Source organism: Sminthopsis crassicaudata, chromosome 1, assembly GCF_048593235.1.
Source record: "Sminthopsis crassicaudata isolate SCR6 chromosome 1, ASM4859323v1, whole genome shotgun sequence".
In the NCBI taxonomy this organism is placed as follows: Eukaryota; Metazoa; Chordata; class Mammalia; order Dasyuromorphia; family Dasyuridae; genus Sminthopsis; species Sminthopsis crassicaudata.
Genome location: NC_133617.1, coordinates 288805856 through 288831767, shown reverse-complemented (window position 1 = coordinate 288831767; position 25912 = coordinate 288805856). Strand labels below are relative to the sequence as shown.

At 34.7% G+C, this 25912-nt stretch overlaps 1 long non-coding RNA gene across 1 annotated transcript in view; it reads left to right on the top strand.

Moving 5' to 3' along the window:
- LOC141554030 (uncharacterized) overlaps positions 1–25912 on the top strand; it is a 475805-nt gene that overhangs the window by 176080 nt on the left and 273813 nt on the right. The window contains exon 4 of the long non-coding RNA XR_012485760.1: positions 227–310. This is a non-coding gene — a long non-coding RNA (uncharacterized LOC141554030). The remainder of the gene's footprint in view (positions 1–226; positions 311–25912) is intronic.

The following is a 25912-nucleotide window of genomic DNA, read 5'->3' as shown; positions in this document are numbered from 1 at the left end:
AGAGATCGGCAGTTTCTGGAGACAACAGGAACATTACAATAAAGTATTTGGCTTTTGAAAATCTCATAATTTTATTTGGAATAAGAAAAACCTTTTAAATCATCCTTTTATTCAAGTGTAAATCCTCCTCCTCCAACTCCATCTTCTACTAGCTTCAAACAGGTTTAAGGTGGAATGGTTTATCTTTTTTCCCTATTTCAATAGCATTGTTTTATATCTATTTCAGTTTCCAGTCAATGTCATATCATCATAGGCAATGTCTGACTGACTTCACATCATCCTGTGCCTCATTCCACATGAACCATGACAGGTGAATACGTCTCTAAAGGCAGATGACCAAGTATTGTTCCTGAAGGTTAATGGTATTGGTCACTTTAATTCTTATATGATAAATTATTCTTGAGAACTGGAAAATTGATTGTATTTAGCTTCCCAGGAATTCTCCAAAAATCTTCCTACCACTACAAGGGTTGATAGAGTATCTAAGAAGGCTGATATTAAGTTTGAGATTTCTTTCATTTAAGGTCAGCAATTCAAAACAGACACTATTCAATGCCAAAGTGAATTCATTACAATCTGTAAGCAATTAATATATAATAAACTGATGGTTGATATGGAAATTGATATTTCTAAGTTGATGCTAACGGAAATCCTTAAAATGTTCTTTTTCTTGTGAAAATATTAGTACTAGAACTAAAAGACCAGGTTCAAAACCTTTACACTTATCTTGGTCCAGTCAAAAATGGATTTTCTCATTTTAAATAAGAGGATTACACTAGATAGAGCTTTCAGATCTCTTACAGATGTCATGCTATGTTGCAAATGAACTCATTCAGTCAATCAACAAGTATTTATTAAAAGGGCTACTTTATACCAAGCAGTATACACTGTGGTTTCTAGTTATACAGAGTAAAAAAAATCCTGCTATAAAAGAACTTGGATTTTTTGGGAATTTTTATTGGGAAATTTTAGTAGGAAATTTAGTAGGAAAGAGATATAACCTATAAACCTTGAGAAGAAGATACAACTATTTTATCACTATGGGAGTGTGGGGTCTGACTACTTGCTACACTTAACACATTTGATAAAAGAGTTATTCTATCCAGAGTATCTTCAGTCCTTTTCTGACCATTCCCAGGCAGAACAGTATCTAGGTCTTATCCACAAACTGTGAAAAGCCTGCTATCGGGCTAGATAGAATTTCCCTGAGCAGAATCTTAAAGAAACTAAAGACATCAAAGGAAAAATCAGATGATAGGCAGGGGAATGGCCAGTGCAAAGGAAGACAGATGGAATTTGAAATGTCATATATGGGAGATAATAAAACAAATTTGGCTTAACCATAGAATGAAGGAAGGGGAGACATATAATGAGTCTAGGAAAGTAGGTGTGTTTTATTGTTGAGGTAATAGGAAATTACTGCAGTTTATTGAGTAGGAGAATGACAAAAATTCTATGATACCCTTTTTAAGATGCTATTATTGATGTGATATATGGTGTGGGGTTTGTCACCAATTGATGGTAGGCACCAAAAATTGGGGTTTAGTTATGTGAAGAATTCACAATGGCCATTCTCTTTGGCAAAAGGTAGATTTATTTAGGGGAATAAGTTACAGACAAAATTAAGGGATACAATATATACTGGGAAGATTAATATAAAATAGAGTTGGGAGAACATATGAAAGACAAATTCCTCAGTGGAACTCACAATTACTCAGTAGAAAGGGAATACCCCCTGAGTCTGGCACATGCCTTTAGCTGGCAAGCTAAATCCTGAAAGGGACTTAGCACTCTCCAAGAGTTAGTTAACTGTAAAAAAGATAAGTGGGGTTGAGAAGCATAATAGGGTAGAGGAGATACTATGTGGCCTGGGGAAAGGGAAAGGACATTGTAAGGCAGAGTGCTGTGGGGGGTTGACTCAAATGAAGTCAGTAGCCATGGCATGGCCCACATATAGGTTTTATAGGGAAATTTTAACCTCAAGGAAAAGACTGGGCTACAGAGGGTGGGTCTCAGGAGTTTGATATAACTTGGATTTCCGATTGGACCACCTCCCCAAAATGGAGCTAAACTGATCTCTAAAATCTTCTGCCTGCTTGCCTCAGGGATCAATTCTTTAGTTTTACTTAGTCTAAAACAATATTCAGATTCTCACTATTTTGATTTTTGTTTCTATGGGAAATCCCACAGATTCATAATCTTGAATATTCCAAGGCTTTTGCTCACTGTTGCTATGATAACTCTCATTCATTTTTCTCTTGTCTCTTTCCCTAACTTTTTGGATGTTTACTGGCCATTTTGAAACTTTACTCAGTGCCTGGTATTTCTTTGCTATAGGATAATCTACCATCAATGCATCCTACTCGCCTTCAAATATTTCTCTACACGTCTTGACTTCCTTCTCTCAATGGTATGTTCTTCCTAGAGCCTTCATTTTGTGAAATAATCCATAGAGGCCTACCTTCATTCTCCTTCAAGTTCTATCTTTTATTTTCTTAATTTCAAAACCATGTCTATCTTTTTACCTTCTTTCAGCTTTTCAATTTTGTGTATTGATTTCCCCCATTGAAATGCAAGGCCCTTAAGCACAAGGACTATTTTTTTCTTTTTATTCATATTTGTATCCCTAGTGCTTAGTACATAGTGAGCTTTTAGTAAATGCTTGTTTCATTTCTTCCTCTAGTATGTGTGAAGTTCCTACAACACAAACATGCTACTTCCATAGTGTTGAATCTGAGATGTTCATGCCTTGTTAAATGGAAGAATGATAAGGTTAAACATAATGGTTAAAGACTTTAGCCCCTCCTTAAAACTTTCATCTGAATGTAATCAGAATTAAAATGATTCTAACAAAAGGATAGCTTTGAAGATCAAGTAGGCAGCTCCTTAACAATTCCATGCCAGAACAAATATGAGAGGATTTGTTTATTCCTGGGGATGAGAAGAACTTATTTCCCTAGAGATGGGAGGGAATCTTGTACTGTGGCAGCCTGGCTTCTTGATGGATGGTTCCAGTGCTGTAACTGAGTCTTATATGGATAACAGATATACAGTGATCTTTGTCAGCCTGTCAGAGAGGTTTAAAGCAGAGAAGGAAGTTAAAAGATAGAGGGATACTGAGATATTGTCAAATACATGAGATAGAAAACCTTTCCCAATCCCATTATCCCATTCTTCTTATCCTCCCATTTACCTTTCCCCCATCCTTAACCTCCCCAACCTTTACCTCATGCAAAAATTCACTATCCAAAGTCTTATCTTGCATCTTACTAACTAGACAGCATATTCTTTTTGCTATTCTTTTAAAGCACATATGGTCACTCAAGATACTGTTTTTACAGAACTTGGTATAGCCAAAGTATTTGGAAAAAAGAAATAATAACTTAATATTGCATTTGCCCAGAGCTTATCTAAATTGATGTTTATTCTCTGAAGGATATGGTTTTCTACCAAAAAAATATATAGTTTCTAATTTGAAAGATAGATTTCTGACTCAGAATCATCTCAAATCATTGCATCAAGGGTTCAGATATCAGCATTTTATCTTCTTAAAGTAACTATGCTAAATTTGATGTTTGTAGGAAGTGTTTAGGAAGTGTAGCCTTATAGTTTAGTTGCTTTAAACCAAAGCACTAGTGAAGCCAAGATTGTGAGATTGCTTTTCATATAGGTCACTTATCATATAGGTCACTTATCCTTTTTTTCCCCCCTTTCTCCTTCTCTATAGACATCAAATAAGTACAGCAACAACCATAAGCAATTATCTTAAAAAAACAAAAAAAAAACCCAAGATGCCATTAATAATGTGGACCAGATGAAAAAAATCATTTCAAAAGTATGGCAAATGTACAAGAGTAAAGATTGTGTGCCTATTGTCACATCTTAGATGTCAGGGGATAGAAGGGAAGAAGAGAAGTCATAGGATCTTAGATCTAGAGTTGAAAGAGTCATTAAAAGTCATTTGGTTTAAGATCCTCCTATTGTAGATCAAGAAGCCATTGCCCAAATGACTTCTCCAAAGGTACACAGATGGTAAGTCAGGTGGAGTTTGAACTCAATCTGTGTAACTCTAGAGTCAGTGAAATTTCCATGGCAATTGCTGAGAAAATGATAACCATGAGAAGAGTATATGTGGGCTTAAAGTTTACCATAGAAATAGACTTGTCAACAGAGAATACTTGGCTTAAGGTAGAGAATAATGAGCTTGAAGTCAGGAAAAACAAAACCTAATTCCTGCCTCAAACACTTCCTAGCTGTGTGACCCTAGGCAAGTCCTTGACTCTCAGATTTAGGAAGTTGAAGATTATAGTAATTGTAGCACATATCTCAGAGGGTTGCTGTGAGGATCCCAAAAGAAAATATATGTAAAGTACTTTGATAAGGGTGGGAGTCAATTAAGTAAATCAATCAGTCATACCACCTCACCCCACTTGAAATGCATAAGATGCTACTTCTAGAGGTTTTAATCATTTCAGAACACATCCTACTCAGTCAATTAATCAAAGATTTTAGACAAAAGAAAAAGTCCTTGAAAGCCACTTGATGAACTGAGGTGTGGAGGATGTCATATAGGAAATTATTTATATTGGCTCAGGAAACCTATTCCTATCCTGGGAGGCTTGTCCTTCATTTTCAAAGAGGAACACCAGATGATGTCTTGACTTGTGAGTCAATTGAAATTAAGTGAGGCAGAGGGGCACAAAGTCATTAGCTTCACTCACTCTTCCAGAGTCATCAATGTCCATTGGTAAGACAAAAGTCAGGATGACTGGTGATGGCCAATTATGCAGTACATGACTTGGTGTCTTCATTGCCTGCTTCAGCCAAAGATGAAATAGATAGTATTTGTCAAAATTAAGATTTTAATCCAAGTATTCTGATTCCAAGTCTGACTCTTATTAGCTACCTCACATGGCTGCTCCACATTATTACATGTTATAATTATCAGGGCTTCTGGTCATCTTACATTTTGATTGGTGAGGCTTGGGAGATGCCCTGGTTTTTTAATTACATTCATGAGTTTACCTAGTCTCATTAGCACATTTGCAGACCATTTGCTTTGGAAAATTAATTCTGTAACCATTTCATCTCAACTATTTTATTTTTATTTTGTTTGTCTTCAATTTTAGATGGTAACTTTGTTCCCTAATTCTAGGTAGACATCCTCTATGGATTCAGTAGCATCTTAAACACTATTTCCGCCCCCCCCCCCAAATCATAAGTTTTTATCATGTGTTGAATGAAAAATAGACATTCAATGACAAAGGGTCCCTTCCTTTTTTTTTTTTATTTTTTATTTTTTTTTATTTTTTGTGTGTATGTGACCTTTATGATTTAGGGCTGATTTGACTAGCATTTATACATATCCCTTTTCTAGAAAAACAATTTAGTAAGTCAGTATCATAATCTATAGGGGTAAACATAACAAGAGCAATGTGTAGAACAAGACTGGCAACATTGCTACTGGCAAATGGATACTTCTTTCCTAAAAGATCTGGACTAACTTTTTTTTTTTTACTTTTGAACCAGATTTTCAATATTCCCAGTATCAGACTTAGGTAAATTGCTTCGAGTACTTGATTCAGTTAAAGTAATGTTACAAGTGGCCATTAGAAAAGCTAGAGACAAGCACTATTTTGTAGTTTATTTACAATTGGAAAGGAGTCATAAAAATCATACCAACTCATTTTACATAGAAGATAACAGGCTTAGAAGTTAAGTGACCTGCCCAAGTTTACATGTTAACAAGTAGCAAAACCAGAATCTGAACTTGAGTCTTCTGACATCAAGATATCTTTTGTCACAACTGCCTTATGAGGAAAACGATATGTCATTTTTTCCCATTTTACAGGTAAGAAAATAAGTTGAAACTTAAAAGACTAATCCAAAACCAGAAAATTTAAATGTTTTAAGTTGGATTTGAATCCATGTCTTTCCAGAATTAAGCACCAGTTAGTGTGCTTTCTATTTCATGTTTTTTCATTTTCTGGACCCATTATGGAATTCAAATCTAATTACAGATGCAATCAGACAACCAGTAATGCGGGCATATAATCCAAATGGACTGGATAAGTCACATACACATGAAAGAAACCAAGTATTCAGTATGGTAAATACCAAGTTGAAGAAAGAGAAAAGTGGGCTAAGTCATCAACAGGAATACTCATGAGTCTCTATTAGATCAAAGATCATAGCCATAAACAAATGAATTGCCAGGGAGTTCAAAAGCTTGCCTCAAGGATAGCCAATGCTATCGATGAAGCTCACAAACAGAACAGACAGTAGGAGCCGAGGTACTGGAAGGACATCAAGGGAATAAATTGCATGATTCAGGTAGACAGCTTTAAGAAGTCACAATTGTTTCTGCTTCTGTATGGTTGTGGCCTTTGAGATGTACCTGGACCTTCAAAGGTCTTTTACTAGAGAAACCAGGGAAGCTATGACAGCTTTTTTGTGGCGACTCAAAGGAAACACTTGTCATTTTTCATAACAAGAAGTTCTCAGGACAAATATCAACCACATAACTCATGAAATTCTACATTTCTTGTTATATAGTTTATGTCACAGTTATTTATGTTTATGTTAGGCTTCCCTCCCTGGCTAGATTTCAAATTCTATAATGGCAGAGCCCATGTTTTACTCAGCTTTTTATCTGACTCCAAACTGCCTTGATGTGCTTATTTTTTCCAATGATAATTTTTATTTATTATTCTTAAAAATGTTTTATATATATATATATATACATATGTGTGCATATATTTTTATTTTTAGTTAATAAAAATTTACATTCTCTATGCCTCCAACACTTTTCACCCTCTATCACTGCGAATAAAGGAAAAACAAAACCCCATTACAAACATGTACGGTTAGGCAAAACAAATTTCATTGTTACCCATGTCCCTTCTCTCCATCCCCCATCAAATACAGCTTCTCATTTTGTGTTTTGAGTCCTTTGTCTCTTTATCAGAAGACAAAGGAAATGTGGTGTTCCATCATTAGTCCTCTGCAATCATTGCTGATCATTGTGCTGATCAGAATTTCTTATTCTTTTGAAGTTATTTGTCTTTACTATATTATTGTTTCCCTTGTTTGAATTGCTCTGGTTCGCTTTACTTCTCTCTACATCCATTCACATGTCTTTCTAGGTTTCTCTGAAATTATCCTCTTTATCGAGCAAAACAGTATTACATTACATTTATATGCCATAATTTATTCAGTCATTCCCCAATTTGAGATCATCCCTCAGATTCCCATACTTTATTATCTAAAAAAAGAGTTACAGATATTTTTATATATCATTAGGATTTGTTTTGATTAAAACAAATATCTCAGTCTACTCTTTCTAATTCATCTTTCTTCTGTTTCTGCTTTTTCATCTATTTTCCTACTTAATGAAATATATTTCGGTATTCTCTGTGTGTAACAGAGTTTGGGTATGTGTATATACATTTTCCCCTCTTGTTACCAGTTTAGATAAAAGTGAGATCCAAGTGTTAGCCACTCTTCCTTGTTTGTATAGCTGGAACTTCTACAGCTGAGTTAAGTAAGATAATTTTCTCGAACTCTTTTCTCCCTTCTTCCTCAATATATTCCCCTTCCACTTACTATTCTGTTTTAAAATGATCAAGATATAAGAGGATCACTTCCAGGTCTTTTTTATTTGAACTCCATCTATGACACTGATGATGACAGGCTTCAGGGTAGACACATTGTATTATCTCCACATATTAGAATATAAGCAGTTTATTCTTTTTAATCCATTATCACTATTTGTGTTTACTTTTTAATCTTTTTCTTAACTCCTATGTTTAAACTTCAAACTTTCTACAAATCTTATCCAAAATGTTTGGAAATCTATATTTTATTAAAGTTTCATTTTTTTTTCCTGCAGTAGAATTAAATTCAGTTTACTGAGTAAATTATTTTTGGACTATATATATTGTGTTTTCTGTAATATTATATTCTAAGTTTGCCACTCCTTTATAATTGTGACTGCTAAATCATATGTTGTCCTGACTATGGCCTCTCAATACTTGAATTCTTTTTTTTCTGACTTTTTTCAGTAATTTATTTAATTCATTCTTTTTTTTTTTTTTTTTTTTTTTTTTAAACTTGGAAGCTATAGATTTGGCTATTAATGTTCTTGGGGATTGTCATTCTGCATTTTCTTTTAGGAGGTGATGGATTCATTTGATCTCCACTGTGTTTTCTGCTTCTAAGAAAGCTGAGCAATCTAAAGATTTTTTGAAATAGGAAGTTGAGGCTTTTTTCTTTTTGGCCATGATATTTAGGTAGTCTGATGATTCTTAAATTTTTTTCTCCAATCTCTTTTCAAGATCAATTATTTTTACTTTGAAATACCTTATATTTCCTCCTATTTTTCCCTCTCTTTGGACTTGGTTTTTAATATTTCTCATTGTCTCATGGAGTCATAAGCTTCTATTTAGTTACTTCTAATTTTTAGGTACTTTGTTTTTTGGAAAAGTTTTTGTGCCTGGTTGTGCCAAGCTGTTAATTCCCTTTCCAATTCTTTCATTGCTTTAATTTATTTTCCTAAATTTTTCCTTTAGCACTTTAATTTCATAGACAAAAACATTTTAAGATTTTCTTTAAAAATAACTCTTGTTTCATCTTTTCCAAGAATTCTTGCTGAGCTTGTGCCCAAACTTTGTTTTTTTCCAGACTTAACTTATAGATATTTTGGAATAATTCTCTTCTCATTTTGTTTGTTGAATATCCTTGTCAACATAAAAGCTTTTTGTATTGTAATTCTTCTTTTTGATTCATTCTTCTTAGCCTACTTTCTAACTTTGGACTTGGTAGTATGATCTGGCTCTGTAGTTCTGTAGGGAAGATTTGAGATAGTCCTGTTGTTGCTTTCCTTAAGTATTGAATGTTGTGTTCCAGTGTCTCCAGGTAAGCTAATTTTGGGGACCTATGAGCTTTCAGTGTTCCCAAAGTGGTCTGATCCAGGGTAGAATATAATTGTTGACATGTTAGTCTGAACCTTGTAAATTTCTGACATGGATTTGAATGTGCCAGCAGTAGATTTCTGAGACTGAACTCAACCATAGTCAGCCAGCTGGGACGTTCTGCTGTTTCAAAATTATAGAGTTGTAGATTCCCTTTTGATTTGGGATTTGGGGTCTGGTTATTCTTGTTCAGGGTTCAGATTGAGCTAGAGATTAAAACTGATAACTTGCTCTAACTTTAGCATCTGAGCTTCACTGCTATTTTAACTTATTCCCATAACTGTGGGCACAAGACCTTTATCAATCTGCTTTGTATCTGTGTTCCAGAACTGGGCAGAACAAAGCTGTCTATTGCTCTGTTACAGGTCTGAGTCCCCTTTTTGCCCTTTCTTTTGTTATGCTATGAGAAGTATGTTCCATTTTAGGCCTTTGTCCATTATTTCTCTAACTTTCTATATTTCTGTGGCTACTTGGACTAGAAAAATGTCTCAGTGTGACTTTTTTTTTTTTTTTTTTTGATTCTTCAGTAGGATTCGATCTAGTAAATTTTCTAGATCTATTGAGAGGAGGTTTTTTTTTTTTTTTTTTTGAGGGTAGGGATAGAGGTAAGAAGGTGCTTCTTGTTGCATTAATTCTACTTTTCCATCTTAATTGTCCTGATGCAAGAAATAATAATTTAAAAACTTAATTTATCATACTGTGAAGGATAAAAACATTGAGATAAAAACACACAGAAACCAAACCAAAATAAAATTCATAACAAAACCAACAAACCAAAAAAAATCTTTAATAGATACTTACAGTCCAATAAAACAAATTGCAAAATTAGCCATATTGGCTATGTTTTCTGGGTTTATTATATATTACTTTGTTTTGCATAATCTATATTCTAGTCAAAATTGCCATGGGGCATTCCATTTATTGTTTCTATAACTGTGAACACTCTATTTACCTAACTTTATTTTTCAGCTTTTTTTTTTTTTTTTTTTCTTTTTCTGAGGCTGGGGTTAAGTGACTTGCCCAGGGTCACATAGCTGGGAAGTATTAAGTGTCTGAGACCAGATTTGAACTTGGGTCCTCCTGAATTCAGGGCTAGTGCTCTATCCATTGCACCACCTAGCTGCCCCCATATTTTTCAGCTTTTTTTAAAGCACAGCTAAAATATCATCTTCTAAAGGTTTTTCTGATCTTAAATGCTAGTCTTCTCTTCCTCTTCATTAGCTTTGTTTATTTTATACATATTCTACACATTTATTTGTGTAAATGCTGTCTTCTCTGATGGAATGCAGGTTCTTAGAAGATATAGATTGCTTTTCTATCTTCAGTTGCTAGTACAATGCTTAGAATGTAGTAGGCATTTAATTAATAGCTGTTGATTGCTCACACATACAGGTTTTTAATAACTATTTATAGAATGGAATCATTCTAATCAATCCAATCAAAGCAGCAGGTATTTCCATTTATATGCATATAAAATTCATTTAAAGTTTATTTATTAACATCTTTATAAGTAACTGGTATTAAATATCAGTCAATATTCTTGTTAACTGAATTATGAGAAAATGAACCTTCCTTCAGTATAGAATATTAAATGATTCCAACCTCTGCTGTCATGCAGGGACTTATTTTGAAGAAATAATACATCTTTTGTTTTCAGGGAACTTCCAAGTGAAATAAAACTTCATTAAACCTGGATCAGTATCTGATGTCGCTGTGACCCACAGATGTATTTCCTTTCATTCAGCTTTCCTTTTTGCACTTTAAAGTAATAACTTCAGTACAGAGCAATGGTTCTGATTCATAATCAAGAAAGGTCAGCTGGGAGAATGGTGTGATATAGCTTAGAAGAATAATGAAAAGACCAGAGACTCAAGAGTTCTGCTGAATTTTTAAAGACACTTTGGTATGTATTTATGGGTGCCTTAATGTCTTTCCTATAAAAACAAGATGGTAGGCACAATGATGGTCCATAGGATTGGAAATTTTATCTCTCACTTGACTTTTCAGCATTCTTTTTTTTCCCTCTGCCAATATTGACCCTTTTAGTCTTAGGCTTTAATACCCCTTGGGTCCCATTGGTGTACCAAACCTAGTTCTACTTCAGCTAGTGTGCCATAACAATAGCACCTGCATTTGTTCTTCTTCCTGCCCCAGTTTCCTATTTTCGGTCTCATTGCCTCACAGCTGGAGGTAGAGAACAATTAAGTTAAAATGAAATCAATTTATGTTGATTTAAAATAGATCCCATTCAATAAATGGCCTCCTTTGAGGAGAACATAGATCCTAGTTTTGTTCAAAAGAACCACCATGAATTTAAGATGGAGAATCTCTAAGCCTAGAGATAATCTGTCTCTGCTGTGAATGTGGTTTCCTTCTCTGGAATGCAGAAGCCTCAGTCAAAAATAGAACATGTTAAGGTATTTGTCTGTCTGAGTGTCTGTCTGTCTATCTATCTATCTATCTATCTATCTATCTATCTATGTATAAAAGAGTCTTTGAGACTGATTACTTGAGATTGACTACTCTTAATCTGACAGTTTATTGAGAGGGAAGACTTTGTCCAGATAGTTCAGAATAAAGTGTGAATTTAGCCTAACATGGCTTAGAAGTTATTTAGGTTGTTCTTATTTATATTTGATAACCAAGACTCTTCAGTTGAAGGGTTCAGTTGAAAATTCTTTTCATCTGGTTTTTTTATAGCTCGCTCTTTGAAAATATGGCCTTTGTGAAGATAGTTATTCATAACGGAATTTATCCAAATTTGTCCATCAGTCAATCAATCATTATTTATTTTATCTTCCTTATACTCTTCTTGGTACACTTAAAGCACAGTAGTCAAAGAAAGGTAATATACTTCATTATTTTTTTTTAAGAATACACAGTATTCTATTTAATTTGCTCTAGATTCATGATTTTATTGGTGTGAGCAGCTCTCAGATGTTAGACAGTTCTGCAAAATTAATCTAGGAGAGTTCCCTAAGGATTAAGAAGTTAGGTGATTTATTTATAGTAACAGAACTAGGATCTGTCAGAAGCAGGATTTGAACCCCTCTCTTCCTGACTCCAAGAAAGGTCCTTTAATCATTTAATCAGTACACCTTGATATTTCTTTACTGTATCACTTTTTAACTTTACTGCCCCTTGGGGCAGCTAGGTGACACAATAGATAAAATAACTGATCTAGGAGTCTGGCCTGAAATACTACTAGCTGGGTGATTCTGGGCAAGTCACTTAGCTCTGATAACTTTCAAAAGAAGGAGGAAAAGGTGAAAAAGAAGAGGAAGAGGAAGAAAAAGAGGAGGAAGAAGAAGGATAGGGAGAAGGGGAAAGAGGAAGAGGAAGAAAAATAGGAGTAGGAGAAGAAGAAGATTCATTGCATACACTAGAAACAGAGTAGTAGGAGAAGAAGAAGATTCATTGCATACACTAGAAACAGAGGACAATTAAGTGCTATATTATATGTTATACTTTCTGAGAATAATAATTCCTAGAAGAGAAAGAAGATAGTTGGAATTTATTTGAAAATTCTTATGTTCTGAAGAGACTTTCTTTACCTCTTAATCATTTTTAACAGATATTTGCACATAAAATTCAGTTATCTTCATGGTGGCTCTTTGTTTATATTTATTATTAGTTTTGTAATAGGAAAATGATCAAGATTTCTATGAAATGATATTTTTGTTGCTTTGGGTACAAGATGAAATCATCTCTATTGGATATTTATTTATTTCTCTGAACTGATTCTGGGAGTCATTGTTCTATTCATTACTAAATACATTTTGTCTTCTGATTTTATATAATGTCACAATATCAAAAGTGATAATGTGTTAGTTCATCCAAAGAAAAAGCATATCATTTTATTGGTCATTGGACAAAGATCTTCCTTCCTCTCACTTTGTATGTATTTGTTAGTATGTTTTCTCTGCTCTCCCCTTCCCCCCCCCATCTCATTTAATTGTAAAGTCCTTGGATTCAAGGACTGTCTTTTGCCTCTTTTTGTATTCCCAGAACTTAGCATAATGATTGAGACATAGTAGTAGGTGATTAATGAATGACGATTGATCAATAGAATTAGAATATCTATAATTAATATTTACAAGCTGTCCAAAACTTTTCCAATTTTAGCAATTTCTGCCTCCTTTCTACCACTCTTCACTGGAAGATTAGAGTTGGAGGTGCACAAACCAAAGGCCATTTTTTATTTCTCTTTACTTTTGGGATCACCATTTCCAAAATATTCATCATCTTGTGGCTAGCCTACTGTGATCAACCTTTTTCTACTGAACTTTTGTTGAGCCTTAAATAGCTTACTAAAAAGTCTGGCACAAAATACTACCTGACCCAGAGTTTTCAAATGCTATGCCAGTGTAACAAAACCCTGGCTGGGTTTACTCTATTGCTAAGGTTCAATTCATGATTCCAGTGACATACTTAGGCAGGATTTAAATAAATTTGAGAATTGTCAACAAAAAATAATAGGTTATTCTACAGCATGAAAAACAATCTAAACATAGGAATGAATATGGACTACATAGGTGATAGCAATGAGTTTGAGCTGCTATGAATAGTAATAACTAATAATATTAATAGTAGTAGTCACAAATAAGTTTGGCTAAATGGAATTCAGTCCAATTGTGGACCTTCCACTATACCTTCCTCAAGTTCCAAACTCCTCTAAAATGTTGGTGTGATATATTAAGTAAAAGTAGGAAAAGTGAAATAGGTTAGGAAATAGTATATAAAATATACTGTGGCAATGAGGAGCAAAGTGAATCAATAATAATTATGATATCTAGAATCATGTGCTAGATACTACTAAGCACTTTAAATATTATCTCATTTGGTTTTTATAACATCTTGAGAAGTAGGTACTATTAAATGCTGTTATTTTCACATTTTAAGTTGAGAAAATTGAGGCAGAATTTCAGTGCCTGACATCACACAGCTAGTGTGACCTTAGAAGGCCAGATTTGAACCCAAGTTTTTCTGACTCTAGGCCTATTGCTACATGTATGGCAAGAAGGGATTTTGAATCACATAATAAAAGATTTAAATAATCAAACTATGAGAGTTAAGGAAATGGACTGGTACCTTGGCAGAGGGAATAGAGGAAAAAAGAGAACCTGAAAGATACTTTGAAGAAAAGCAAAACTTGGAATTTGTTGCCAATTCAAATTAATTAAATATTTATTATTTTGTGCAAGGCACCATGTTATATGCTGGAAATACAAAATATTAATTAAAAACAAACTATTCCTGATTTCAAAAAGCTTTTTAAGAGCTATAATTGGTGAAGGTAAGGGAAAAGTTACAGGACACTCCAAAGAGTCCACCCTAGAATATTGGAATAATGATGGTATCACCAATAGAAATTTTATATTTTATAGAGTCAGATTTAAGGGAAAAAGAATAGGCAGACATGTGAATTTAATGTTATCTAGAAGCCAAAATATCTTAGCAATACTTGGAAACACAAGATTGAAGCACAAGTATGTTTAAGTCTAGAGTTATGAAATAGTCAATAAATATATATTGCATATATATTGGATGAAGTAATGGATGCATGAGGTATGGATGACCATTTATGGATGAGATAATAAAATTGGTCATTAAAACCATGAAAATAGACTTTCCTGAGAGAACTAGTTCCCTACACCCAGGGAACCCCCTGGTTTTATTTGTTTTTCCAGCACTTAATACAATGTGAATTGCTGTTTTTAAAATCCCTACTATAGCAGAGCTGATTGAATGAATTGGCAACTGACTGTCTATAGTGAATAAAAAATCCATTTGAGCATACATTCTGGGTATGGGAAAAGGAAGAGGAACCCACAAAGAAGAAAACCAAATAATTTAAGTTTACTTATATTGGGATTTAAGGTTTATAGCAGACTTAACATTCCTTTTTTAGATCATTTGATGATCACACAACTCTGTAAGATATTATGCAAATACTACTATTTTCATTTTATAATAAAAATGGGAATATAGAAAGATAAAGGACTTCTGGCTTTTAGTTTCATTTTATTTCTGCTACAATAGCCTATAAGAATCTGTACTTTTGTGAAGTTTAGGGAAGAGAAAGGGTTACTGGATTTAGCAAAAAAAAAAAAAATCAACTTTTTGCAAAAATATCTTCAGTAGAGTAGTGGGGTTAGAAACCAGATTTTAAGAAGTTGGTAAGGTTGTGGGGGGATAGAAGGTAGAAAAACTGGACTTACATCTCATATTCTAGAAGTTTGTCAGTAAAGGAAAAGAAAGAAATATGATGATAGTTAAAAGGAAAAATGGGCTCAGAAGAAATTGTATTTTTAAAAAATATTATGCAGACATCTTGTGTTTTTAAAAGTAGAAGGAATGGAGCTCATTCAGTGGTTGAAAAAGCTAGAAAAAAAGAAATAATTCAAAGAACAAGATTTTGTGAGGTATTAGGAAGGGATGGAATTTAGGGTTCTCTTTAGAGAAAAAAAGGAAACCACTTCCTTTGAGCCTAGAGAAAGGAAACCACTTCCTCTGAGCCTAGAGGAAAGAATGAGTGGATATAAATAGGAATAGTGATACACTGAGGTGAAGTTGGTGATACATGGAGTAGTTGTTGCCAGATGGACTCAATTATCTTTGCAAAGTTGAAGGTTAGATCATCTATTCAATGTAAATGGTGAGGAAGAGAATTGGCAGCTTGAGGAGAAAAGAGATGGTTTCGGATAACTGCTTTGGGAATGTATAGGAAGATTAATAAGGAAAAATTTTTAAAAATTGGTGAGTTGGACAGTATGAATCTTTAGTGGCCCCACCAGAGATAGGTTTCCATCATTTCTAGCAGAACAGGAACAGAGAAAAGGGGATATATATATATATATATATATATATATATATATATATATATATATATATCCTATTGCAGTTGGAAAAAGAGGGAATCCTATTCAATTAAATTCTCTAGGACACTTCATGAAAATGCAGAATATGAGGTAGGTTGTAATGCTGGAGAAACAAAGGCAAGATAGAAATTAGAAAGTATTTAATAATTTATTAAATGGGATAGATATACTGGGACCAAATGAATCCACGGTTTGGTCTCAGGGCTGAATGAGGCTATCATCTCCAAGAATCCAGCATCTAGCCAGCATCCAGCAGCCAATTCAAGTTCTCAATGACATATTTATACACTGTAGCTAAACAAAGGCAGGGGGGTGGGGTCCAAACACTGGTGAGCAGGAATCTCCAGGCAGGAACCATCAACTCGGCTCTGACAGGTTGGGGAGTAGGACCATAAATTCTAACAAGCTGGGAGTTAAAGTGTCAGACTCTAGACACAAAGTCTAGAGTCCCCCTTTCTGAGTTTACACATTGACAATTTATAATCTTAGAGCAAATAGCCCTGAGTTATATCAGTCTTCAATAACCAGAGGGGATGGGGTTTGTAAGTAAGGAGATTAAGGTAGAACAATTAAGGAAACTGAGGCAGAACCAATTTAGGGAAACTGAGGCAGGACTAATTAGGGAAACTGAGACAGAGCCAATTTAGGAAACTAAGGCAGGACAATAAGGGAAACTGAATAAGGACAATAAAAGAGAAATGTGGCACAACAGGTAACAGAAAAAAAAATGAGATTTTAAAGGTTTTGTTCTTTTAGACTTGGAATAGACTCATTTGTACCTTGCAAAGGAGTTGCCCCTTGAAGATTTTGAGTAACAACTCTGAATATTATAAAGATGGAGAAAACTCAAATAGTTTTTAAATCGACTGACTTAATTTCCAATTGGAAAATTGGAGTAATCCATTCACAGTTTATAAAAGAATATAAATTATATGTACCAAGCTTCTTTATTTTGAAATTTGAAGAAGTTTTTCTGTCTCCTTGATGGAAATATGGTGTGGCTAATTATTGGCTAGTTACAGGGTCAACCTTAGCTCTGGTGGCCTTTAAAAAGGAAATTAGCCAGTTCTATAGTCACTCTGTGACTATAAGGAAGAACTTCTGGTAGTTAAGAAGAGAATCAATTAGAGGGGAAAACCTAGTTCTCAAATATCCTTTCACTTTGTACTTTTTCTAGAGTACAACAGCAAAGGAATTATGAGACAGTTTGCCTAACAGGATATGTCTTGCTAGGTAGAAGCAGGATCTTAGAGCTGAATTGCAGAGAGGAGCGGCCTTAGGTGGTTACCTAGCAGAACAATCTTCAAAGTTGATATACTGTACCCAAGAACATGAGAAGATTTTCTGCTCTTAAGGACTGTGCATTCCTTACTGGGACAGATAATATTTAGAGAAGGCAACACATAGGGGAGGGTTCACTTAGAGGGTGGATAAAAAGGCCCAGTGGTCTTAACAGTGCAGCTTCAGGGCAAATGGAAAGACTTAATGGTTCTCACAATGAATTAGCAGTTAGATGGCAATATCTGAGGGCTAAGAAAGCATAGAATGATGGCAGGGACACCTACAGAGAGGTGACAATTGATGAGGGTTTGAATAAATGTAGTAGCAATTTAGAATAGCAAGGAAGAGAAAGTTCTTAATTCTTCAAATGTACAATTAGTTGTGTTATTTAAGCAGTTTTTTTCTCCCAGTGTTCTGAATAATATTCTGATTTTTTTTTTACCAGTTTTTATTATAAAATCTAAAATAAAGTTTCAAACCAGCCATTATGCTTTAAATAAATTTCCATTGTTTTTTAGATTATTGCTTATCATTCTATACTGATTTAATTTATTTTAATATGGGTATTTATGACCACTGATCTCTGACTCTTTGTTTCTTTGTTTCCCTCTTTCTCTCTCTCCTGCTTATAGAAAGCTATGAACATTTCTTGTTGTACTACATATCAATTCTTACAACTAAAATATGCATAATGTAAAGCATCTGGTGTAATAAATAGACTTGGAGTAAACCAGAGTTGAGTTAAAATACTATCTCAGATCTTAATGCATGACTGCATGACTGGACCGTAAGTCATTTAACCATTCTGAGCCTCAGTTTCCTCATCTGTAAAATTTGATTAATAATAGTACCTGTCATATAGAGTTATTGTGAGGGTCAAGTAACATTTTATACATAAAGCATTATCTAAATGTGAACTATTAACAATCAAGAATTTATTAAGAGCTTATTATATATCATGTGAGAGACAGTGTTCTATAGTCTATAGAAATGTGACCTATGAAGCCAGGAAAAACTTGGTTTAATTGCTACCTAACTGTGTTACTGTGTGCTGTAAGCAATACTCTGCTCTACAGAGACAAAAAGAGAGAGAAAGACAGAAGGAAAGAGAAAGAAAATAGAGAGAGGGAGTAAGTGGGGTGGGAAGGAAGGAGAGAGGGAGAAGGAAGGAGACAGAAGGAAAAGGAGGGAGAGAGGGAAAGAGAGGAGAGAAAAGGATAAGAGAGAATATGGATGAGGAAGAGGAGGAGAGAGGAGGAAGAGGAGGAGGAGGAGAGAAGAGGAAAGAGGAGGAGAGAGGAGAGAGAGAGAGACAGAGACAACAGACAGAGTATGAATCAGGTCAGGCTGAATCATCAATCATTTATTCTTTACTATGTGTCAGACACTTCTTTGCTAAGCACTAAGAATACAAATGTACACAAAGAAAGACAGTCACTTCCCTCAAAGAGCTAATATTATCTTTATAATAGGTTTTTCAGGCTTTGCTATAGGGTGGTGTAGGGTGTGTGTGTGTGTGTGTGTGTGTGTGTGTGTGTGTGTGTGTGTGTGTGTTGGGGAGAAGGGAAGGAAGGTAAATTCAGTCAGCAAGGAGAGCCAGCAGAGGAATGAATGGACACACCTTGTGTGTGGGACTTCCCTGAAACAGAGGTTTTAAGATTCTAAGGAGTTCACTTTTCCGTGTAGATAGAACATTTATTATTTATTAAGTGCTCAGTCTGTGTGTAAGTTGCAGAGCAGGTGTAGATTTGCATAAATAGGAGTTATTTCATTTAGTATTTCACTATACCAGAGAAATCACAAGCCCATTTCCTATCCACATCCCTATGTTAAAGGCACTGTGCTAGGTGCAAGGGATATAAAAACGAAAAAAGAGAATAGGCTTTGATGAGTGAGCACTCACCTTTCATGGTGGAAAGATATTAGGTATAATATGATCACATATGCATATACTCAAATAACTATATATGTATATATATTTCCTCACGACCTGATCTCATAGTCTATATATGTATATATATGCTTATTTGATTAAAAACTGTGGGATCAGGTCATGACGAAATAGTAGATCCTTTACTAGTTTCTTGGAAAAGAGCTTCTTGTTTTTGAAACTTAATTGTGAAGACAGAACTGCAAAATCTTATAGTACTCCAAAATACTGGATCTGCTCTTCCTTTGACTTCTCATATCAGTTCTCTAGTTTGAAAATGAAATATTGCTCTGAGCTATTTACCATTTTAACTTGTCATTGGAGAGGTAGTATTAGAAGCTGCTGTCATTTCCCACAGGCTTCTAAAAAGGCATTTTTCTCTTTCTCTCAAGCATATTATGCCTGAGATGGTCTCAGGGCTCCACAGCTGACCCAATCGCCTTTGTAATAAACATCATGGAAGTGTCACTAGTCACCTTTAGCACCTGCTCAGTTTTCCTACTCACCTTGGGATGGTAATTATAAGAAATTCAACATTTTAGGGAATCTAACAGAAAGCTCCTGCCACACTAAGGGGCCTGATCAGATCCTCACATTTCCACTTATATTATATCCCAAAGAGAGTCCATTGTGTTTAAGAAAACTTCTTTCCTCAAAGGAAAGGGTTCCCATCTCTTTGAACATTCAGTCTCCTAGACAATTTGCTACCTTGAGGGCCGACCTGGGTAAGGTCCCCATTGTTAACATCTCTAGTTCCTCCTCTTCAGCTTACGTCTCTTTTCATACTTAACAGCAATTCTAAACTGCCTCTATATAGTCCTCCCTTTAGCCCCCCCCCCCCTATTTTTTGCTTGTTGCCATTTTAAGATCATTCTTCTCAGTTCTTTGCTTTCTGCCTAAGTCTCCTATCTCTATACTATGCCACTTAGTAAATCTACCCAGCTGTGCTTAAGGAAGACACACTACTCACTGGGGCCATGTCCTTGAGAAAAATCACTTTCCAAGCATAGATTTCCTTCCTTTGGAAAGTAGTCTTCCTTTGTCAGATCTAGAAAACTGCAAAGCCCTTTCACTTAAGCTTACTCCAGGGAGAGATTACAGAACTCTGAAACCTATAGGAAGAGTTTGAAATAAAAGTTAATGTGCAGAAAGACTGAAAAAGCAAGTGATGGGAAAACTCCAAGGGTTTGGAAGTTCAATAAAACACCCAAAAGATAAACTTCAAAAGGGGTCTATCTTATTTGATCTGGAAATTCAAACTGGAGCACTTTCCTACAGACACGTATTTTAAAATTTGCAGTACTTTACTGGTTTGGCTAAGCTGGGAATACAGTGGGAATGACCTCTCCCATGATACTTTGGGTATTTCGACTCCTGGTTGAAATGCAGAGATGAATCCAGCAGGAAAAAGCAACTCTCTCTGCATAATAAGCAAAAGAAAATTCTTTCTGAAGTTAACCTGTTGTTTTTTCTTTTACAACCTCAAAAATGCTTAGCTTATGTAAAATTTGAATTTAAGAAGAATGTTTAAAATACTCCTTATTTTATCGAAATTAATACCTCCACTGCCATGTTTAGTCTCAATGTTCTGTGCTAACTTCTGAAGTTGGAAGCACAATTCGGACATTTTGAGTTTTGTGGACAAGTTACATAACAAGCTAACAATCACTTCAAAGTTTTTTTTTTTTTTCCTCGGTGTCCTTGGGGCATCAGCCAGGGCTCTGGATACTCACACTTATGGACAGAGAATCACATTAAGGCACAGAGATATTTGTACAATATGTGTGTATTGAGTTAGGAATCAAATTCTGGATTTCCAATCTGACTTCCACTTTATCATGGGAAACTACTGTTTTATATGAAAGGGGAAAAAGCTTGTTAACTTGATTTGATTTTTCCATTAAAACTCAAGATGTGCATGAAAAAGCTGGAAATAAATGCTAAAAAAAAGAGAAAAACATTTTCTCTATGTGTATTATTTATTTGCTTTCTTTACAGACATTTTCTATAATTGTGAGTATGCGAGAGGTGAAGGAGGTTCATTTCATGGATTGAAAAAGAAGTAAAGGGAGTCTGGAAATGTATAAAAATGTGGAAAAAAGTGTTATGCTGTATTATGTTGATGATTTACTTGGAGGCTTTAAACCCTAAAAGCAATCACAAAACTCTCTAAATAAGAACTAACTAATTTAAAAGTAATTGAAAACATGCATATATGTGGCAAATAATTGGTTTATATGAAATATGGAAAGTGTTCACAACTACAAAAAAATAGCATTCATGATTTAAGAGATTAGAACTGGTCCAAACAGTATCTCAAAACCTGAAAAGCCATTCACTGAGATGGGGGAGTTGGGGAGGGAGATAAAATTCCAGAACAGTCAAATGATGTTTTTTTTTTTTTTTTGAGGACTAAAAAAATTCTAAACAAGACAAACTATATCTGAAAAATAGAGTAACTAGCTTTACTGCAAGCATACAGAAATGATCTGTGATGGAAGTAAATTTCTCTTGGAATCATTCTAAAAGAATCCATTTCTTAGAAAAGCCAAATAAACAACAACACAGATTATATGAATTGTAAACGAGATTGTACATTTGCTTAGAGTAATGCACATAGGATAATTTGTAAGCCAATAGAAAACAACATGATATTTTTGAAGCTAACACTAATGTAGTCTTATCAAAGGAACTCAGTTGTGTTCACTGTGTCTAAATTATGCAAATAGCTCTTTTTATAGCATTTTCTGTTTGTTTAAAAAAAAAACATGAAATAGAACATAAAATGACTGACTTCAGACTGAAACTTAATCTTTCATAAAGCAAATGCTCATTCTGCAGCCACTGTTTCAAAAGCCTATTATGTGTATTTATCGTCTAGGCTTAGTGGATAGAATGCAAACGAGAGAGCTCAACAGTCTCCGCTTGCAATTGCATTGAAGCTGACTTCCATAAGATGGAATTTCCATTCTCAGGTTTCTATTTGAGATTTACCTCCAGAGCAGCGACAAGCAAATATATTCTCCTTTTGTGCCAACCGCATAAATCTACAGAAAATTAAATTCTTGGAGAGAGTAATGTTGACCTTCAATAACTCCACTAACCAAATTTTTGAGCTGTGGAGTGACACACACACACACACACACACACACACACAGAGAGAGAGAGAGAGAGCGAGAGAGAGAGAGAGCGAGAGAGAGAGAGAGAGAGAGAGAGAGAGAGAGAGAGAAACAGAGAGAGACAGAGACAGAGAGAGAGAAACAGAGAGAGACAGAGACAGAGAGAGACAGAGAGACAGGGGTGGGGGTGGGGGGGAGGGTTATAAGAACATAGATATATAATTGGAGAAGACCTCAGAGTCCATTTAACCAATCCTCCAATCCCTCAGTAAACATTTATTAATAACCTACTATGTTCCAGATACTCCTCACTAATCACTAGGGATAGAAAAAGAGGCAAAAGATAGACCTTCCCTTGAGGAACTTGTGATCTAACATGTAGATGAGGAAGTGTGGGCCTAGAATGGTTACTTGCTCAAGATTATACAGTCCTTGCTCTCAAGGTATTTACAGTCTAATGGGGAGACAATATGTAAATAAATATATACAAAACAAACTATATAGAAAAAAAATTAAAAGAGTGAAGATACTGGAATTAATGCCATGTCATTTCCAAACCTAGGAGAGCTGGTGTAATCCTGACAATGCCAAATCCCTTCCAAGAAACTTGAGCAGATCAAATCTTGGACAGAGAGCTGCAGAATTTCATGGGGCAGATAATACTGATCTTTGAGTTTTTACCACTAGGCCATATGCTTTGAAGCAACTGTATCTTTATTTACTAAAGGATTAGGGAAGAATCCGATTATACTCCCCGCTGAATCTTTAAAAGGGGTAGTCCTTTTATAGCCATATGGGTGAGGGAAAAGACTGATACTATTACTGGATTCCTTGTTATTATTTGCTTATATTGTGTTAATATATTAATTGCATTATTAATTAATGAAATATTTTTCTATTTGTTTATTTCACAGAAATTGGCTGTATCATCTATGGAAATTGCATAGTCCTTTTAAAAAATTGTAGCTTTTTATATACTAAACATATGCATGGGTAATTTTTCAACATTGACTCTTGCAAAAAATACTGTTTCAACTTTCCCCCTCCTTTTCTCCACTCCCTCTCCTAGATGGCAGGTAGTCCCATTCATGTTAAACATGTTAAATACAATATATGTGTATATTTACACAGTTATCTTGTTGCACAAAAAAGATCGGATTTAGGAAGAAGGTAAAAATAACCTGAGAAAAAAGGAAATAAAAATGCAAGCAAACCTTAACAGAAAGAGTGGAAATGTTATGTTGTGGTCCTTACTAATTTCCCAGTATTCTTTCTCTGGGTGTAACTGGTTCTGTTCATTACAAATCAAGTGGAAATGATTTGGATCCTCTCATTGCTGAAGAGGGCCAAGTCCATCAGAACTGATCCTCCTATAGTATTGTTGTTGAAGTGTATAATGATCTCCTGGTACTGTTCATTTCACTTAGCATCATTTCATGTAAGTTTCTCCAAACCTCTCTGTATTTGCTGGTCATTTTTTATAGAACAATAATATTCTATAATATTCATATACCACAACTTATTCAGCCATTTTCCAACTGATGGGCATCCACTCAGTTTCCAGTTTCTGGCCACCACAAAGAGGGCTGCCACAACATTTTTGCACATGTAGGTCCCTTTCCTTCCTTTAAGATCTCTTTGGAATATAAGCCCAATAGAAACACTGCTGGATCAAAGGGTATGCACAGTTTGATAACGTTTTGAGCATAGTTCCAAACTGCTCTCCAGAATGGTTGGATCTGTTCACAACTCTACCAACATACATAGTGCTATTGATGAAGATTTGGAATCTTAACGGTTTTCTTTGGATCATTTGATATTGCTGCCAATGACAGAATGCTATGTTCTCTGAAAGTCTTAAAGTTAATAGTTAGATAAATGTAGAAGTACATGATAGGTATGAATAGTCTATGAGACCAGTGAAATACATGGGAAAAGTAACATTAAAGGTATTATCAGAAATTTCTATATGAATGGAACGGAAGTTTTGTAGTTGTAGAGTAAGAACAAGGCATAACCATTCAGGTTTGACATCCATTCAACATCAAGAAATCAAAGGAAAGCCTCCAACATGTGACATATTTATAGGGGAGCTCTTGGTATGTCCCCTGTCATGATACCTGGAATCAATACATCAAAATGTCTGAGAAGAGTATTAGATTTATCAGTGTCTGTTGTATAAATTTGAAATGCTATTTGGCATTGGCAGAGGCTTAGGCTATAATATGACAAAAATGATTATCCCAAGGAGCTTATCTTGAACGTAGGAATGGACACCATAACCAGAGTTCTCAGTATTTTTAGTGGACCCAATGTTACATAACTACACACACACACACATATATTTTAAAAACATTATTACTGTGTATAATGGCTCTCTTTCCCATGCTTTAAGAGGGGTGGAGGCCTAAGTCCTTTCCCCTTGTAGCATCATCTCTCACTAGATACTGCAAGCAAAAGACTCACCAAGATATACCTGGAGTGACAGGCAGTGGATGATGATGCTTAGAGGCTTTTGTGAATGTCTTCTAAGCTAGTCAAAGAACCTTCCCTTTACCACATAATTAACTTACTAGAAATAGTTGAACGTTATCTACACATGCCCTCCCATTTCTTTATAGTACTTGTGTTATGTGTCATCGTGATTCTCCAAAAATCAAGTTCCCTATTATCCCTTATGTAAAGTTGCATCCACTAAATAGACTCAAAAGTTTTTAATATTCTATTTTAGTTTTTTTTTTCATATTATATTTTAAAATTTATCCTTTTTTTAAAAAAATATTTTCACTTCCAAATTCTTTCTCCTCTGACCCTCTGACCCACACTGAGGAGGCAAGAAATATAATACTCTTTCTATACATGAAGTCATGCAAAACATATGTCCACGTATGTCATTTTTTTCACATAGTTGAATGTCCCTGTCTCTCTCTCTCTCTCTTTTTTTTTTTTTTTTTTTTTTTTTTGAGGCTGGGGTAAAGTGACTTGCCCAGGGTCACACAGCTAGGAACTGTTAAGTGTCTGAGACCAGATTTGAACTCAGGTCCTCCTGAATTCAAGGCTGGTGCTCTATCCACTGCCCCACCTAGCTGCCCCCTGAATGTCCCTGTCTCAAAAATCATAGTGAAGTAAACCAAATTTATATATTGGCTATGTAAAAAACATCATTTTATACTCTGAATCTTTAAGATGTGTATCAACATGTTTCATCTTTAGTCCTCTAGAATCATGATTAGACATTATGCTTCTCAGAGTTCCTAAGTCTTTTAAACTTATTTGACTTTACAACATTATTTGACTTTACAACATTATTGTCATTATAGAAATTATTCTCCTTGTTCTGCTTGCTTCATTATGTATCATTTCATATAAATCATCCCAGTTTCTCATTGAACTCATCCCTTCATCATTTCTGGTGGTACAATGCCATGATATTTATTTATTTTGGTGCAGCAATCAGAATAATGCATTATCAGTTTCTATGTTAAAAAAAGATTGGAGGTCTTGAATATGATGTTCCAAAAGGAAAAGGAGCTGTAATTCCATCCAAGACTTCAGTGAAACAGTATAAACCTTCAGGGGGAAAATTAATCTTCAATGAAATAAAAAGACTTTAAAAATCTTATTACTTGGAAACTAGAACTGGACAAATGGAATAAAATACTATTCTTTTAAAAATAGTCTTTTCTTTTCAAAATATTTGCAAAGATAGCTTTCAACATTTACCCTTGC